The following is a 16570-nucleotide window of genomic DNA, read 5'->3' as shown; positions in this document are numbered from 1 at the left end:
CAGCAGAGCTGCTTTTGAGCCAGAGAACCAGGCCAGAAGATCTGCTTTAGAGCCAGAGAACCGGGTTATCAGCGCTGCTCTAGAGCCAGAGAACCAGGTCAGCAGAGCTGCTTTAGAGCAACAGAACCAGGTCAGCAGAGCCATTGTAGAGCCAGAGAACCAGGTCAGCAGAGCTGCTTTAGAGCCATAGAACCAGGTCAGAAGATCTGCTTTAGAGCCAGAGAAACAGGTCAGCAGAACTGCTCTAGAGCCAGAGAAACTAGGTCTGCAGAGCTGCTTTAGAGCCAGAGAAACCAAGTCAGCAGAGCTGCTTTAGAGTAAGAGAACCAGGTCAGCAGAGCTGCTTTAGAGGGAGAGAACCAGGTCAGCAGAGCTGCTCTAGAGCCAGAGAACCAGGTCAGCAGAGCAGCTTCAAAGCCAGAGAACCAGGTCAGCAGAGCTGCTTTAGAGCCATAGAACCAGGTCAGCAGAGCTGCTTTAGAGCCAGAGAATCAGGTCAGCAGAGCTGCTTTAGAGCCAGAGAACCAGGTCAGCAGAGCTGCTCTAGAGCCTAAGATCAAGGTCAACAGAGCTGCTCTAGAGTCAGAGAACCAGGTCAGCAGAGCTGCTGTAGAGCCATAGACACCAGGTCAACAGAGCTGCTCTAGAGCCTAAGAACCAGGTCAGAAGAGCTGCTCTAGAGGCAGAGAACCAGGTCAGCAGAGCTGCCGTAGAGCCAGAGAACCAGGTCAGCAGAGCTGCTTTAGACGGAGAGAACCAGGTCAGCAGATCTGCTTTAGAGCCAGAGAACCAGGTCAGCAGAGCTGCTTTAAAGGGAGAAAGCCATATCAGCAGAGCTGCCGTAGAGCCAGAGAACCAGGTCAGCAGAGCTGCTTTAGAGGGAGAGAACCAGGTCAGCAGAGCTGCTTTAGAGCCAGAGAACAAGGTTAGCAGAGCTGCTCTCGAGCCTAAGAACCAGGTCAGCAGAGCTGCTCTAGAGGCAGAGAACCAGTTCAGCAGAGCTGCTGTAGAGCCAGAGAACCAGTTCAGAGGAGATTCTTTACAGCCATAGAACCAGGTCAGCAGAGCTGCTCTAGAGCCAGAGATCAGGTCAGCAGAGCCTCTTTAGAGCCAGAGAACCAGGTCATCAGAACTGCTGTAGAGCCAGAGAACCAGGTCAGCAGAGCTGATTTAGAGCCAGAGAACCCAGTCAGCAGAGATTCTTCAAAGCCAGAGAACCAGGTCAGCAGAGCTGCTTTAGAGCCATAGAACCAGGTCAGCAGAGCTGCTTTAGAGCCAGAGAACCAGGTCAGCAGAGCTGCTTTAGAGCCAGAGAACCAGGTCAGCAGAGCTGCTCTAGAGCCTAAGACCCAGGTCAACAGAGCTGCTCTAGAGTCAGAGAACCAGGTCAGCAGAGCTGCTGTAGAGCCATAAAAACCAGGTCAGCAAAGCTGCTCTAGAGCCTAAGAACCAGGTCAGCAGAGCTGCACTAGTGGCAGAGAACAAGGTCAGCAGACCTGCTGTAGAGCTAGAGAACCAGGTCAGCAGAGCTGCTTTAGAGGGAGAGAACCAGGTCAGCACAGCTGCTCTAGAGCCTAAGAACCAGGTCAGCAGAGCTGCTTTAGAGCCAGAGAACCAGGTCAGCAGAGCTGCTTTAGAGGGAGAGAACAAGGTCAGCAGAGCTGCCGTAGAGCCAGAGAACCAGGTCAGCAGAGCTGCTTTAGAGGGGGAGAACCAGGTCAGCAGAGCTGCTTTAGAGCCAGAGAACCAGGTCAGCAGAGCTGCTTTAGAGGGAGAGAACCAGGTCAGCAGAGTTGCTTTAGTGTCAGAGAAACAGGTCAGCAGAGCTGATTTAGAGCCATAGAAACCAGGTCAGCAGAGCTGCTCTAAAGGCAGAGAACCAGGTCAGCAGAGTTGTTATAGAGCCAGAGAACCAAGTCAGCAGAGCTGCTCTAAAGCCTAAGAACCAGGCCAGCAGGGCTGCTCTACAGCCAGAGAACAAGGTCAGGAGAGCTGCTTTAGAGCCAGAGAACCATGTCAGCAGAGCCGCTTTACAGCCATAGAACCAGGTCAGCAGAGCCTCTTTAGAGCCAGAGAATCAGGTCATCAGAACTGCTGTAGAGCCAGAGAACCAGGTCAGCATAGCTACTGTAGAGCCAGAGAACTAGGTCAGGAGAGCGTTTTTAGAGCCACAGAACCAGGTCGGCAGAGCTGTTTTAGAGCCAGAGAACCACCAGGTCAGCAGAGCTGCTTTAGAGCCAGAGAACCAGGTCAGCAGAGCCGTTGTAGAGCCAGAGAACCAGGTCAGCAAAGCTGCTCTAGAGCCTAAGAACCAGGACAGCAGAGCTGCTCTACAGGCAGAGAACCAGGTCAGCAGAGCTGCTTTAGAGCCAGTGAACCATGCCAGCAGATCTGCTTTAGAGCCAGAGAACCAGGTTAGCAGAGCTGCTCTAGAGCCAGAGAACCAGGTCAGCAGAGCTGCTTTAGAGCAACTGAACCAGGTCAGCAGAGCCATTGTAGAGCCAGAGAACCAGGTCAGCAGAGCTGCTTTAGAGCGAAAGAACCAGGTCAGCAGAGCTGCTTTAGAGGGAGAGAACCAGGTCAGCAGAGCTGCTCTAGAGCCTAAGACCCAGGTCAACAGAGCTGCTCTAGAGTCAGAGAACCAGGTCAGCAGAGCTGCTGTAGAGCCATAGAAACCAGGTCAATGCAGCTGCTCTAGAGCCTAAGAACCAGGTCAGCAGAGCTGCTCTAGAGGCAGAGAACAAGGTCAGCAGAGCTGCCGTAGAGCTAGAGAACCAGGTCAGCAGAGCTGCTTTAGAGGGAGAGAACCAGGTCAGCACAGCTGCTCTAGCGCCTAAGAACCAGGTCAGCAGAGCTGCTTTAGAGCCAGAGAACCAGGTCAGCAGAGCTGCTTTAGAGGGAGAGAACAAGGTCAGCAGAGCTGCCGTAGAGCCAGAGAACCAGGTCAGCAGAGCTGCTTTAGAGGGGGAGAACCAGGTCAGCAGAGCTGCTTTAGAGCCAGAGAACCAGGTCAGCAGAGCTGCTCTCGAGCCTAAGAACCAGGTCAGCAGAGTTGCTTTAGAGTCAGAGAAACAGGTCAGCAGAGCTGCTTTAGAGCCATAGAAACCAGGTCAGCAGAGCTGCTCTAAAGGCAGAGAACCAGGCCAGCAGGGCTGCTCCACAGCCAGAGAACAAGGTCAGCAGAGCTGCTTTAGAGCCGGAGAACCATGTCAGCAGAGCCGCTTTACAGCCATAGAACCAGGTCAGCAGAGCTGCTTTAGAGTCAGAGAACCAGGTAAGCAGAGCCGCTTTAGAGCCAGAGAACCAGGTCAGCAGAATGCTTGACAACCAGGTCAGCAGAGCTGCTTTAGAGCCAGAGAACCAGGTCAGCAGAGCTGCTCTCGAGCCTAAGAACCAGGTCAGCAGAGCTGCTCTAGAGGCAGAGAACCAGTTCAGCAGAGCTGCTGTAGAGCCAGAGAACCAGGTCAGAGGAGATTCTTTACAGCCATAGAACCAGGTCACCAGAGCTGCTCTAGAGCCAGAGAACCAGGTCAGCAGAGCCTCTTTAGAGCCAGACAACCAGGTCATCAGAGCTGCTGTAGAGCCAGAGAACTAGGTCAACAGAGCTTCTTTAGAGCCACAGAACCAGGTCAGCAGAGCGATGTTTTAGAGCCAGAGAAACATCAGGTCAGCTGAGCTGCTTCAGAGCCAGAGAACCAGGTCAGCAGAGCTGCTGTAAAGCCAGAGAACTAGGTCAGCAGAGCTTCAATAGAGCCACAGAACCAGGTCAGCAGAGCTGTTTTAGAGCCAGAGAAACATCAGATCAGCAGAGCTGCTTTAGAGCCAGAGAACCAGGTCAGCAGAGCCGTTGTAGAGCCAGAGAACCAGGTCAGCAGAGCTGCTCTAGAGCCTAAGATTCAGGACAGCAGAGCTGCTCTAGAGCCAGGGAACCAGGTCAGCAGAGCTGCTTTTGAGCCAGAGAACCAGGCCAGAAGATCTGCTTTAGAGCCAGAGAACCGGGTTATCAGCGCTGCTCTAGAGCCAGAGAACCAGGTCAGCAGAGCTGCTTTAGAGCAACAGAACCAGGTCAGCAGAGCCATTGTAGAGCCAGAGAACCAGGTCAGCAGAGCTGCTTTAGAGCCATAGAACCAGGTCAGAAGATCTGCTTTAGAGCCAGAGAAACAGGTCAGCAGAACTGCTCTAGAGCCAGAGAAACTAGGTCTGCAGAGCTGCTTTAGAGCCAGAGAAACCAAGTCAGCAGAGCTGCTTTAGAGTAAGAGAACCAGGTCAGCAGAGCTGCTTTAGAGGGAGAGAACCAGGTCAGCAGAGCTGCTCTAGAGCCAGAGAACCAGGTCAGCAGAGCAGCTTCAAAGCCAGAGAACCAGGTCAGCAGAGCTGCTTTAGAGCCATAGAACCAGGTCAGCAGAGCTGCTTTAGAGCCAGAGAACCAGGTCAGCAGAGCTGCTTTAGAGCCAGAGAACCAGGTCAGCAGAGCTGCTCTAGAGCCTAAGATCAAGGTCAACAGAGCTGCTCTAGAGTCAGAGAACCAGGTCAGCAGAGCTGCTGTAGAGCCATAGACACCAGGTCAACAGAGCTGCTCTAGAGCCTAAGAACCAGGTCAGAAGAGCTGCTCTAGAGGCAGAGAACCAGGTCAGCAGAGCTGCCGTAGAGCCAGAGAACCAGGTCAGCAGAGCTGCTTTAGACGGAGAGAACCAGGTCAGCAGATCTGCTTTAGAGCCAGAGAACCAGGTCAGCAGAGCTGCTTTAAAGGGAGAAAACCATATCAGCAGAGCTGCCGTAGAGCCAGAGAACCAGGTCAGCAGAGCTGCTTTAGAGGGAGAGAACCAGGTCAGCAGAGCTGCTTTAGAGCCAGAGAACAAGGTTAGCAGAGCTGCTCTCGAGCCTAAGAACCAGGTCAGCAGAGCTGCTCTAGAGGCAGAGAACCAGTTCAGCAGAGCTGCTGTAGAGCCAGAGAACCAGTTCAGAGGAGATTCTTTACAGCCATAGAACCAGGTCAGCAGAGCTGCTCTAGAGCCAGAGATCAGGTCAGCAGAGCCTCTTTAGAGCCAGAGAACCAGGTCATCAGAACTGCTGTAGAGCCAGAGAACCAGGTCAGCAGAGCTGCTGTAGAGCCAGAGAACTAGGTCAGGAGAGCGTCTTTAGAGCCACAGAACCAGGTCAGCAGAGCTGTTTTAGAGCTAGAGAACTACCAGGTCAGCAGAGCTGCTTTAGAGCCAGAGAACCAGGTCAGCAGAGCCGTTGTAGAGCCAGAGAACCAGGACAGCAGAGCTGCTCTACAGGCAGAGAACCCGGTCAGCAGAGCTGCTTTAGAGCCAGTGAACCATGCCAACAGATCTGCTTTAGAGCCAGAGAACCAGGTTAGCAGAGCTGCTCTAGAGCCAGAGAACCAGGTCAGCAGAGCTGCTTTAGAGCAACAGAACCAGGTCAGCAGAGCCATTGTAGAGCCAGAGAACCAGGTCAGCAGAGCTGCTTTAGAGCCACCGAACCAGGTCAGAAGAGCTGCTTTAGAGCCAGAGAACCAGGTCAGCAGAGCTGCTTTAGAGCCAGAGAAACCAGGTCAGCAGAGCTGCTTTAGAGCCAAAGAACCAGGTCAGCAGAGCTGATTTAGAGCCAGAGAACCCGGTCAGCAGAGATTCTTCAAAGCCAGAGAACCAGGTTAGCAGAGCTGCTTTAGAGCCATAGAACCAGGTCAGCAGAGCTGCTTTAGAGCCAGAGAACCAGGTCAGCAGAGCTGCTTTAGAGCCAGAGAAACCAGGTCAGCAGAGCTGCTTTAGAGCCAAAGAACCAGGTCAGCAGAGCTGATTTAGAGCCAGAGAACCCGGTCAGCAGAGATTCTTCAAAGCCAGAGAACCAGGTCAGCAGAGCTGCTTTAAAGCCATAGAACCAGGTCAGCAGAGCCTCTTTAGAGCCAGAGAATCAGGTCATCAGAACTGCTGTAGAGCCAGAGAACCAGGTCAGCAGAGCTACTGTAGAGCCAGAGAACTAGGTCAGGAGAGCGTCTTTGAGCCACAGAACCAGGTCAGCAGAGCTGTTTTAGAGCCAGAGAACCACCAGGTCAGCAGAGCTGCTTTAGAGCCAGAGAACCAGGTCAGCAGAGCCGTTATAGAGCCAGAGAAACAGGTCAGCAAAGCTGCTCTAGAGCCTAAGAACCAGGACAGCAGAGCTGCTCTACAGGCGGAGAACCAGGTCAGCAGAGTTGCTTTAGAGCCAGTGAACCATGCCAGCAGATCTGCTTTAGAGCCAGAGAACCAGGTTAGCAGAGCTGCTCTAGAGCCAGAGAACCAGGTCAGCAGAGCTGCTTTAGAGCAACAGAACCAGGTCAGCAGAGCCATTGTAGAGCCAGGGAACCAGGTCAGCAGAGCTGCTTTAGAGGGAGAGAACCAGGTCAGCAGAGCTGCTCTAGAGCCAGAGAACCCGGTCAGCAGAGATTCTTCAAAGCCAGAGAACCAGGTCAGCAGAGCTGCTTTAGAGCCAGAGAACCAGGTCAGCAGAGCTGCTCTAGAGCCTAAGACCCAGGTCAACAGAGCTGCTCTAGAGTCAGAGAACCAGGTCAGCAGAGCTGCTGTAGAGCCATAGAAACCAGGTCAATGCAGCTGCTCTAGAGCCTAAGAACCAGGTCAGCAGAGCTGCTCTAGAGGCAGAGAACAAGGTCAGCAGAGCTTCCGTAGAGCTAGAGAACCAGGTCAGCAGAGCTGCTCTAGAGGGAGAGAACCAGGTCAGCACAGCTGCTCTAGCGCCTAAGAACCAGGTCAGCAGAGCTGCTTTAGAGCAAGAGAACCAGGTCAGCAGAGCTGCTTTAGAGGGAGAGAACAAGGTCAGCAGAGCTTCCGTAGAGCCAGAGAACCAGGTCAGCAGAGCTGCTTTAGAGGGGGAGAACCAGGTCAGCAGAGCTGCTTTAGAGCCAGAGAACCAGGTCAGCAGAGCTGCTCTCGAGCCTAAGAACCAGGTCAGCAGAGTTGCTTTAGAGTCAGAGAAACAGGTCAGCAGAGCTGCTTTAGAGCCATAGAAACCAGGTCAGCAGAGCTGCTCTAAAGGCAGAGAACCAGGCCAGCAGGGCTGCTCCACAGCCAGAGAACAAGGTCAGCAGAGCTGCTTTAGAGCCGGAGAACCATGTCAGCAGAGCCGCTTTACAGCCATAGAACCAGGTCAGCAGAGCTGCTTTAGAGTCAGAGAACCAGGTAAGCAGAGCCGCTTTAGAGCCTGAGAACCAGGTCAGCAGAATGCTTGACAACCAGGTCAGCAGAGCTGCTTTAGAGCCAGAGAACCAGGTCAGCAGAGCTGCTCTCGAGCCTAAGAACCAGGTCAGCAGAGCTGCTCTAGAGGCAGAGAACCAGTTCAGCAGAGCTGCTGTAGAGCCAGAGAACCAGGTCAGAGGAGATTCTTTACAGCCATAGAACCAGGTCACCAGAGCTGCTCTAGAGCCAGAGAACCAGGTCAGCAGAGCCTCTTTAGAGCCAGACAACCAGGTCATCAGAGCTGCTGTAGAGCCAGAGAACTAGGTCAACAGAGCTTCTTTAGAGCCACAGAACCAGGTCAGCAGAGCGATGTTTTAGAGCCAGAGAAACATCAGGTCAGCTGAGCTGCTTCAGAGCCAGAGAACCAGGTCAGCAGAGCTGCTGTAAAGCCAGAGAACTAGGTCAGCAGAGCTTCAATAGAGCCACAGAACCAGGTCAGCAGAGCTGTTTTAGAGCCAGAGAAACATCAGATCAGCAGAGCTGCTTTAGAGCCAGAGAACCAGGTCAGCAGAGCCGTTGTAGAGCCAGAGAACCAGGTCAGCAGAGCTGCTCTAGAGCCTAAGATTCAGGACAGCAGAGCTGCTCTAGAGCCAGAGAACCAGGTCAGCAGAGCTGCTTTTGAGCCAGAGAACCAGGCCAGAAGATCTGCTTTAGAGCCAGAGAACCAGGTTATCAGCGCTGCTCTAGAGCCAGAGAACCAGGTCAGCAGAGCTGCTTTAGAGCAACAGAACCAGGTCAGCAGAGCCATTGTAGAGCCAGAGAACCAGGTCAGCAGAGCTGCTTTAGAGCCATAGAACCAGGTCAGAAGATCTGCTTTAGAGCCAGAGAAACAGGTCAGCAGAACTGCTCTAGAGCCAGAGAAACTAGGTCTGCAGAGCTGCTTTAGAGCCAGAGAAACCAAGTCAGCAGAGCTGCTTTAGAGTAAGAGAACCAGGTCAGCAGAGCTGCTTTAGAGGGAGAGAACCAGGTCAGCAGAGCTGCTCTAGAGCCAGAGAACCAGGTCAGCAGAGCAGCTTCAAAGCCAGAGAACCAGGTCAGCAGAGCTGCTTTAGAGCCATAGAACCAGGTCAGCAGAGCTGCTTTAGAGCCAGAGAACCAGGTCAGCAGAGCTGCTTTAGAGCCAGAGAACCAGGTCAGCAGAGCTGCTGTAGAGCCATAGACACCAGGTCAACAGAGCTGCTCTAGAGCCTAAGAACCAGGTCAGAAGAGCTGCTCTAGAGGCAGAGAACCAGGTCAGCAGAGCTGCCGTAGAGCCAGAGAACCAGGTCAGCAGAGCTGCTTTAGAGGGAGAGAACCAGGTCAGCAGATCTGCTTTAGAGCCAGAGAACCAGGTCAGCAGAGCTGCTTTAAAGGGAGAGAACCATATCAGCAGAGCTGCCGTAGAGCCAGAGAACCAGGTCAGCAGAGCTGCTTTAGAGGGAGAGAACCAGGTCAGCAGAGCTGCTTTAGCGCCAGAGAGAACCAGGTCAGCAGAGCTACTTTAGAGGGAGAGAACCAGGTCAGCTGAACCATGTCAGCAGAGTTGTTTCAAAGCCACAGAACCAGGTCTGCAGAGCAGCTTTAGAGCCATAGAACCAGGTCAGCAGACCTGCTTCAGAGCCATAGAACCAGGTCAGCAGAGCTGCTTTAGAGCCAGAGAGCCAGGTCAGCAGAGCTGACTCACAGCCATACAACCAGGTCAGCAGAGCTGCTCTAAAGCCTAAGAACCAGGTCAGCAGACCTGCTTTAGAGTCAGAGAACCAGGTAAGCAGAGCTGCTTTAGAGCCAGAGAACCAGGTCAGCAGAACTGCTTGATAACCAGGTCAGCAGTGCTGCTTTAGAGCCAGAGAACAAGGTTAGCAGAGCTGCTCTCGAGCCTAAGAACCAGGTCAGCAGAGCTGCTCTAGAGGCAGAGAACCAGTTCAGCAGAGCTGCTGTAGAGCCAGAGAACCAGTTCAGAGGAGATTCTTTACAGCCATAGAACCAGGTCAGCAGAGCTGCTCTAGAGCCAGAGAACCAGGTCAGCAGAGCCTCTTTAGAGCCAGAGAACCAGGTCATCAGAACTGCTGTAGAGCCAGAGAACCAGGTCAGCAGAGCTGCTGTAGAGCCAGAGAACTAGGTCAGGAGAGCGTCTTTAGAGCCACAGAACCAGGTCAGCAGAGCTGTTTTAGAGCTAGAGAACTACCAGGTCAGCAGAGCTGCTTTAGAGCCAGAGAACCAGGTCAGCAGAGCCGTTGTAGAGCCAGAGAACCAGGACAGCAGAGCTGCTCTACAGGCAGAGAACCCGGTCAGCAGAGCTGCTTTAGAGCCAGTGAACCATGCCAACAGATCTGCTTTAGAGCCAGAGAACCAGGTTAGCAGAGCTGCTCTAGAGCCAGAGAACCAGGTCAGCAGAGCTGCTTTAGAGCAACAGAACCAGGTCAGCAGAGCCATTGTAGAGCCAGAGAACCAGGTCAGCAGAGCTGCTTTAGAGCCACCGAACCAGGTCAGAAGAGCTGCTTTAGAGCCAGAGAACCAGGTCAGCAGAGCTGCTTTAGAGCCAGAGAAACCAGGTCAGCAGAGCTGCTTTAGAGCCAAAGAACCAGGTCAGCAGAGCTGATTTAGAGCCAGAGAACCCGGTCAGCAGAGATTCTTCAAAGCCAGAGAACCAGGTTAGCAGAGCTGCTTTAGAGCCATAGAACCAGGTCAGCAGAGCTGCTTTAGAGCCAGAGAACCAGGTCAGCAGAGCTGCTTTAGAGCCAGAGAAACCAGGTCAGCAGAGCTGCTTTAGAGCCAAGGAACCAGGTCAGCAGAGCTGATTTAAAGCCAGAGAACCCGGTCAGCAGAGATTCTTCAAAGCCAGAGAACCAGGTCAGCAGAGCTGCTTTAAAGCCATAGAACCAGGTCAGCAGAGCCTCTTTAGAGCCAGAGAATCAGGTCATCAGAACTGCTGTAGAGCCAGAGAACCAGGTCAGCAGAGCTACTGTAGAGCCAGAGAACTAGGTCAGGAGAGCGTCTTTGAGCCACAGAACCAGGTCAGCAGAGCTGTTTTAGAGCCAGAGAACCACCAGGTCAGCAGAGCTGCTTTAGAGCCAGAGAACCAGGTCAGCAGAGCCGTTATAGAGCCAGAGAAACAGGTCAGCAAAGCTGCTCTAGAGCCTAAGAACCAGGACAGCAGAGCTGCTCTACAGGCGGAGAACCAGGTCAGCAGAGCTGCTTTAGAGCCAGTGAACCATGCCAGCAGATCTGCTTTAGAGCCAGAGAACCAGGTTAGCAGAGCTGCTCTAGAGCCAGAGAACCAGGTCAGCAGAGCTGCTTTAGAGCAACAGAACCAGGTCAGCAGAGCCATTGTAGAGCCAGGGAACCAGGTCAGCAGAGCTGCTTTAGAGGGAGAGAACCAGGTCAGCAGAGCTGCTCTAGAGCCAGAGAACCCGGTCAGCAGAGATTCTTCAAAGCCAGAGAACCAGGTCAGCAGAGCTGCTTTAGAGCCAGAGAACCAGGTCAGCAGAGCTGCTCTAGAGCCTAAGACCCAGGTCAACAGAGCTGCTCTAGAGTCAGAGAACCAGGTCAGCAGAGCTGCTGTAGAGCCATAGAAACCAGGTCAATGCAGCTGCTCTAGAGCCTAAGAACCAGGTCAGCAGAGCTGCTCTAGAGGCAGAGAACAAGGTCAGCAGAGCTGCCGTAGAGCTAGAGAACCAGGTCAGCAGAGCTGCTCTAGAGGGAGAGAACCAGGTCAGCACAGCTGCTCTAGCGCCTAAGAACCAGGTCAGCAGAGCTGCTTTAGAGCAAGAGAACCAGGTCAGCAGAGCTGCTTTAGAGGGAGAGAACAAGGTCAGCAGAGCTTCCGTAGAGCCAGAGAACCAGGTCAGCAGAGCTGCTTTAGAGGGGTGAGAACCAGGTCAGCAGAGCTGCTTTAGAGCCAGAGAACCAGGTCAGCAGAGCTGCTTTAGAGGGAGAGAACCAGGTCAGCAGCGTTGCTTTAGAGTCAGAGAAACAGGTCAGCAGAGCTGCTTTAGAGCCATAGAAACCAGGTCATCAGAGCTGCTCTAAAGCCAGAGAACAAGGTCAGCAGAGCTGCTTTAGAGCCAGAGAACCATGTCAGCAGAGCCGCTTTACAGCCATAGAACCAGGTCAGCAGAGCTGCTTTAGAGTCAGAGAACCAGGTAAGCAGAGCCGCTTAAGAGCCAGAGAACCAGGTCAGCAGAATGCTTGAGAACCAGGTCAGCAGAGCTGCTTTAGAGCCAGAGAACCAGGTCAGCAGAGCTGCTCTTGAGCCTAAAAACCAGGTCAGCAGAGCTGCTCTAGAGGCAGAGAACCAGTTCAGCAGAGCCATTGTAGAGCCAGAGAACCAGGTCAGCAGAGCTGCTGTAGAGCCTAAGATCCAGGACAGCAGAGCTGCTCTAGATCCAGAGAACCAGGTCAGCAGAGCTGCTTTAGAGCCAGAGAACCAGGCACGAAGATTTGCTTTAGAGCCATAGAACCAGGTCAGAAGAGCTGCTTTAGAGCCAGAGAAACAGGTCAGCAGAGCTGCTCTAGAGCCAGAGAAACTAGGTCTGCAGAGCTGCATTAGGGCCAGAGAAACCAAGTCAGCAGAGCTGTTTTAGAGCCAGAGAACCAGGTCAGCAGAGCTGATTTAGAGGGAGATAACCAGGTCAGCAGAGCTGCTCTAGAGCCAGAGAGCCAGGTCAGCAGAGCAGCTTCAAAGCCAGAGAAAGAGGTCAGCAGAGCTGCTTTAGAGCAACAGAACCAGGTCAGCAGAGCCGTTGTAGAGCCAGAGAACCAGGTCAGCAGAGCTGCTTTAGAGCCATAGACCAGGTCAGAAGATCTGGTTTAGAGCCAGAGAAACAGGTCAGCAGAGCTGCTCTAGAGCCAGAGAACCAGGTCAGCAGAGCTGCTGTAGAGCCATAGAAACCAGGTCAGCAGAGCTGCTCTAAAGCCTAAGAACCAGGTCAGCAGAGCTGTTTTAGAGTCAGAGAACCAGGTAAGCAGAGCTGCTTTAGAGCCAGAGAACCAGGTCAGCAGAACTGCTTGATAACCAGGTCAGCAGAGCTGCCTTAGAGCCAGAGAACAAGGTTAGCAGAGCTGCTCTCGAGCCTAAGAACCAGGTCAGCAGAGCTGCTCTAGAGGCAGAGAACCAGTTCAGCAGAGCTGCTGTAGAGCCAGAGAACCAGTTCAGAGGAGATTCTTTACAGCCATAGAACCAGGTCAGCAGAGCTGCTCTAGAGCCAGAGAACCAGGTCAGCAGAGCCTCTTTAGAGCCAGAGAACCAGGTCATCAGAACTGCTGTAGAGCCAGAGAACCAGGTCAGCAGAGCTGCTGTAGAGCCAGAGAACTAGGTCAGGAGAGCGTCTTTAGAGCCACAGAACCAGGTCAGCAGAGCTGTTTTAGAGCTAGAGAACTACCAGGTCAGCAGAGCTGCTTTAGAGCCAGAGAACCAGGTCAGCAGAGCCGTTGTAGAGCCAGAGAACCAGGACAGCAGAGCTGCTCTACAGGCAGAGAACCCGGTCAGCAGAGCTGCTTTAGAGCCAGTGAACCATGCCAACAGATCTGCTTTAGAGCCAGAGAACCAGGTTAGCAGAGCTGCTCTAGAGCCAGAGAACCAGGTCACCAGAGCTGCTTTAGAGCAACAGAACCAGGTCAGCAGAGCCATTGTAGAGCCAGAGAACCAGGTCAGCAGAGCTGCTTTAGAGCCACCGAACCAGGTCAGAAGAGCTGCTTTAGAGCCAGAGAACCACGTCAGCAGAGCTGCTTTAGAGCCAGAGAAACCAGGTCAGCAGAGCTGCTTTAGAGCCAAAGAACCAGGTCAGCAGAGCTGATTTAGAGCCAGAGAACCCGGTCAGCAGAGATTCTTCAAAGCCAGAGAACCAGGTTAGCAGAGCTGCTTTAGAGCCATAGAACCAGGTCAGCAGAGCTGCTTTAGAGCCAGAGAACCAGGTCAGCAGAGCTGCTTTAGAGCCAGAGAAACCAGGTCAGCAGAGCTGCTTTAGAGCCAAAGAACCAGGTCAGCAGAGCTGATTTAGAGCCAGAGAACCCGGTCAGCAGAGATTCTTCAAAGCCAGAGAACCAGGTCAGCAGAGCTGCTTTAAAGCCATAGAACCAGGTCAGCAGTGCCTCTTTAGAGCCAGAGAATCAGGTCATCAGAACTGCTGTAGAGCCAGAGAACCAGGTCAGCAGAGCTACTGTAGAGCCAGAGAACTAGGTCAGGAGAGCGTCTTTAGAGCCACAGAACCAGGTAAGCAGAGCTGTTTTAGAGCCAGAGAACCACCAGGTCAGCAGAGCTGCTTTAGAGCCAGAGAACCAGGTCAGCAGAGCCGTTGTAGAGCCAGAGAACCAGGTCAGCAAAGCTGCTCTAGAGCCTAAGAACCAGGACAGCAGAGCTGCTCTACAGGCAGAGAACCAGGTCAGCAGAGCTGCTTTAGAGCCAGTGAACCATGCCAGCAGATCTGCTTTAGAGCCAGAGAACCAGGTTAGCAGAGCTGCTCTAGAGCCAGAGAACCAGGTCAGCAGAGCTGCTTTAGAGCAACAGAACCAGGTCAGCAGAGCCATTGTAGAGCCAGCGAACCAGGTCAGCAGAGCTGCTTTAGAGCGAAAGAACCAGGTCAGCAGAGCTGCTTTAGAGGGAGAGAACCCGGTCAGCAGAGCTGCTCTAGAGCCAGAGAACCCGGTCAGCAGAGATTCTTCAAAGCCAGAGAACCAGGTCAGCAGAGCTGCTTTAGAGGCAGAGAACCAGGTCAGCAGAGCTGCTCTAGAGCCTAAGACCCAGGTCAACAGAGCTGCTCTAGAGTCAGAGAACCAGGTCAGCAGAGCTGCTGTAGAGCCATAGAAACCAGGTTAATGCAGCTGCTCTAGAGCCTAAGAACCAGGTCAGCAGAGCTGCTCTAGAGGCAGAGATCAAGGTCAGCAGAGCTGCCGTAGAGCTAGAGAACCAGGTCAGCAGAGCTGCTTTAGAGGGAGAGAACCAGGTCAGCACAGCTGCTCTAGCGCCTAAGAACCAGGTCAGCAGAGCTGCTTTAGAGCAAGAGAACCAGGTCAGCAGAGCTGCTTTAGAGGGAGAGAACAAGGTCAGCAGAGCTGTCGTAGAGCCAGAGAACCAGGTCAGCAGAGCTGCTTTAGAGGGGGAGAACCAGGTCAGCAGAGCTGCTTTAGAGCCAGAGAACCAGGTCAGCAGAGCTGCTTTAGAGGGAAAGAACCAGGTCAGCAGAGTTGCTTTAGAGTCAGAGAAACAGGTCAGCAGAGCTGCTTTAGAGCCATAGAAACCAGGTCAGCAGAGCTGCTCTAAAGGCAGAGAACCAGGCCAGCAGGGCTGCTCCACAGCCAGAGAACAAGGTCAGCAGAGCTGCTTTAGAGCCAGAGAACTATGTCAGCAGAGCCGCTTTACAGCCATAGAACCAGGTCAGCAGAGCTGCTTTAGAGTCAGAGAACCAGGTAAGCAGAGCTGCTTTAGAGCCAGAGAACCAGGTCAGCAGAATGCTTGAGAACCAGGTCAGCAGAGCTGCTTTAGAGCCAGAGAACCAGGTCAGCAGAGCTGCTCTCGAGCCTAAGAACCAGGTCAGCAGAGCTGCTCTAGAGGCAGAGAACCAGTTCAGCAGAGCCATTGTAGAGCCAGAGAACCAGGTCAGCAGAGCTGCTGTAGAGCCTAAGATCCAGGACAGCAGAGCTGCTCTAGATCCAGAGAACCAGGTCAGCAGAGCTGCTTTAGAGCCAGAGAACCAGGCACGAAGATTTGCTTTAGAGCCATAGAACAAGGTCAGAAGAGCTGCTTTAGAGCAACAGAACCAGGTCAGCAGAGCCATTGTAGAGCCAGAGAACCAGGTCAGCAGAGCTGCTTTAGAGCCACCGAACCAGGTCAGAAGAGCTGCTTTAGAGCCAGAGAACCAGGTCAGCAGAGCTGCTTTAGAGCCAGAGAAACCAGGTCAGCAGAGCTGCTTTAGAGCCAAAGAACCAGGTCAGCAGAGCTGCTTTAGAGCCATAGAACCAGGTCAGCAGAGCTGCTTTAGAGCCAGAGAACCAGGTCAGCAGAGCTGCTTTAGAGCCAGAGAAACCAGGTCAGCAGAGCTGCTTTAGAGCCAAAGAACCAGGTCAGCAGAGCTGATTTAGAGCCAGAGAACCCGGTCAGCAGAGATTCTTCAAAGCCAGAGAACCAGGTCAGCAGAGCTGCTTTAAAGCCATAGAACCAGGTCAGCAGAGCCTCTTTAGAGCCAGAGAATCAGGTCATCAGAACTGCTGTAGAGCCAGAGAACCAGGTCAGCAGAGCTACTGTAGAGCCAGAGAACTAGGTCAGGAGAGCGTCTTTAGAGCCACAGAACCAGGTCAGCAGAGCTGTTTTAGAGCCAGAGAACCACCAGGTCAGCAGAGCTGCTTTAGAGCCAGAGAACCAGGTCAGCAGAGCCGTTGTAGAGCCAGAGAGCCAGGTCAGCAAAGCTGCTCTAGAGCCTAAGAACCAGGACAGCAGAGCTGCTCTACAGGCAGAGAACCAGGTCAGCAGAGCTGCTTTAGAGCCAGTGAACCATGCCAGCAGATCTGCTTTAGAGCCAGAGAACCAGGTTAGCAGAGCTGCTCTAGAGCCAGAGAACCAGGTCAGCAGAGCTGCTTTAGAGCAACAGAACCAGGTCAGCAGAGCCATTGTAGAGCCAGCGAACCAGGTCAGCAGAGCTGCTTTAGAGCGAAAGAACCAGGTCAGCAGAGCTGCTTTAGAGGGAGAGAACCAGGTCAGCAGAGCTGCTCTAGAGCCAGAGAACCCGGTCAGCAGAGATTCTTCAAAGCCAGAGAACCCGGTCAGCAGAGATTCTTCAAAGCCAGAGAACCAGGTCAGCAGAGCTGCTGTAGAGCCATAGAAACCAGGTCAATGCAGCTGCTCTAGAGCCTAAGAACCAGGTCAGCAGAGCTGCTCTAGAGGCAGAGATCAAGGTCAGCAGAGCTGCCGTAGAGCTAGAGAACCAGGTCAGCAGAGCTGCTTTAGAGGGAGAGAACCAGGTCAGCACAGCTGCTCTAGCGCCTAAGAACCAGGTCAGCAGAGCTGCTTTAGAGCAAGAGAACCAGGTCAGCAGAGCTGCTTTAGAGGGGGAGAACCAGGTCAGCAGAGCTGCTTTAGAGCCAGATAACCAGGTCAGCAGAGCTGCTTTAGAGGGAAAGAACCAGGTCAGCAGAGTTGCTTTAGAGTCAGAGAAACAGGTCAACAGAGCTGCTTTAGAGCCATAGAAACCAGGTCAGCAGAGCTGCTCTAAAGGCAGAGAACCAGGCCAGCAGGGCTGCTCCACAGCCAGAGAACAAGGTCAGCAGAGCTGCTTTAGAGCCAGAGAACCATGTCAGCAGAGCCGCTTTACAGCCATAGAACCAGGTCAGCAGAGCTGCTTTAGAGTCAGAGAACCAGGTAAGCA

Source organism: Triturus cristatus, chromosome 1_1 (genome assembly GCF_964204655.1).
Source record: "Triturus cristatus chromosome 1_1, aTriCri1.1, whole genome shotgun sequence".
Classification (NCBI taxonomy): Eukaryota; Metazoa; Chordata; class Amphibia; order Caudata; family Salamandridae; genus Triturus; species Triturus cristatus.
Note: the sequence above shows the minus strand (reverse complement) of the source record.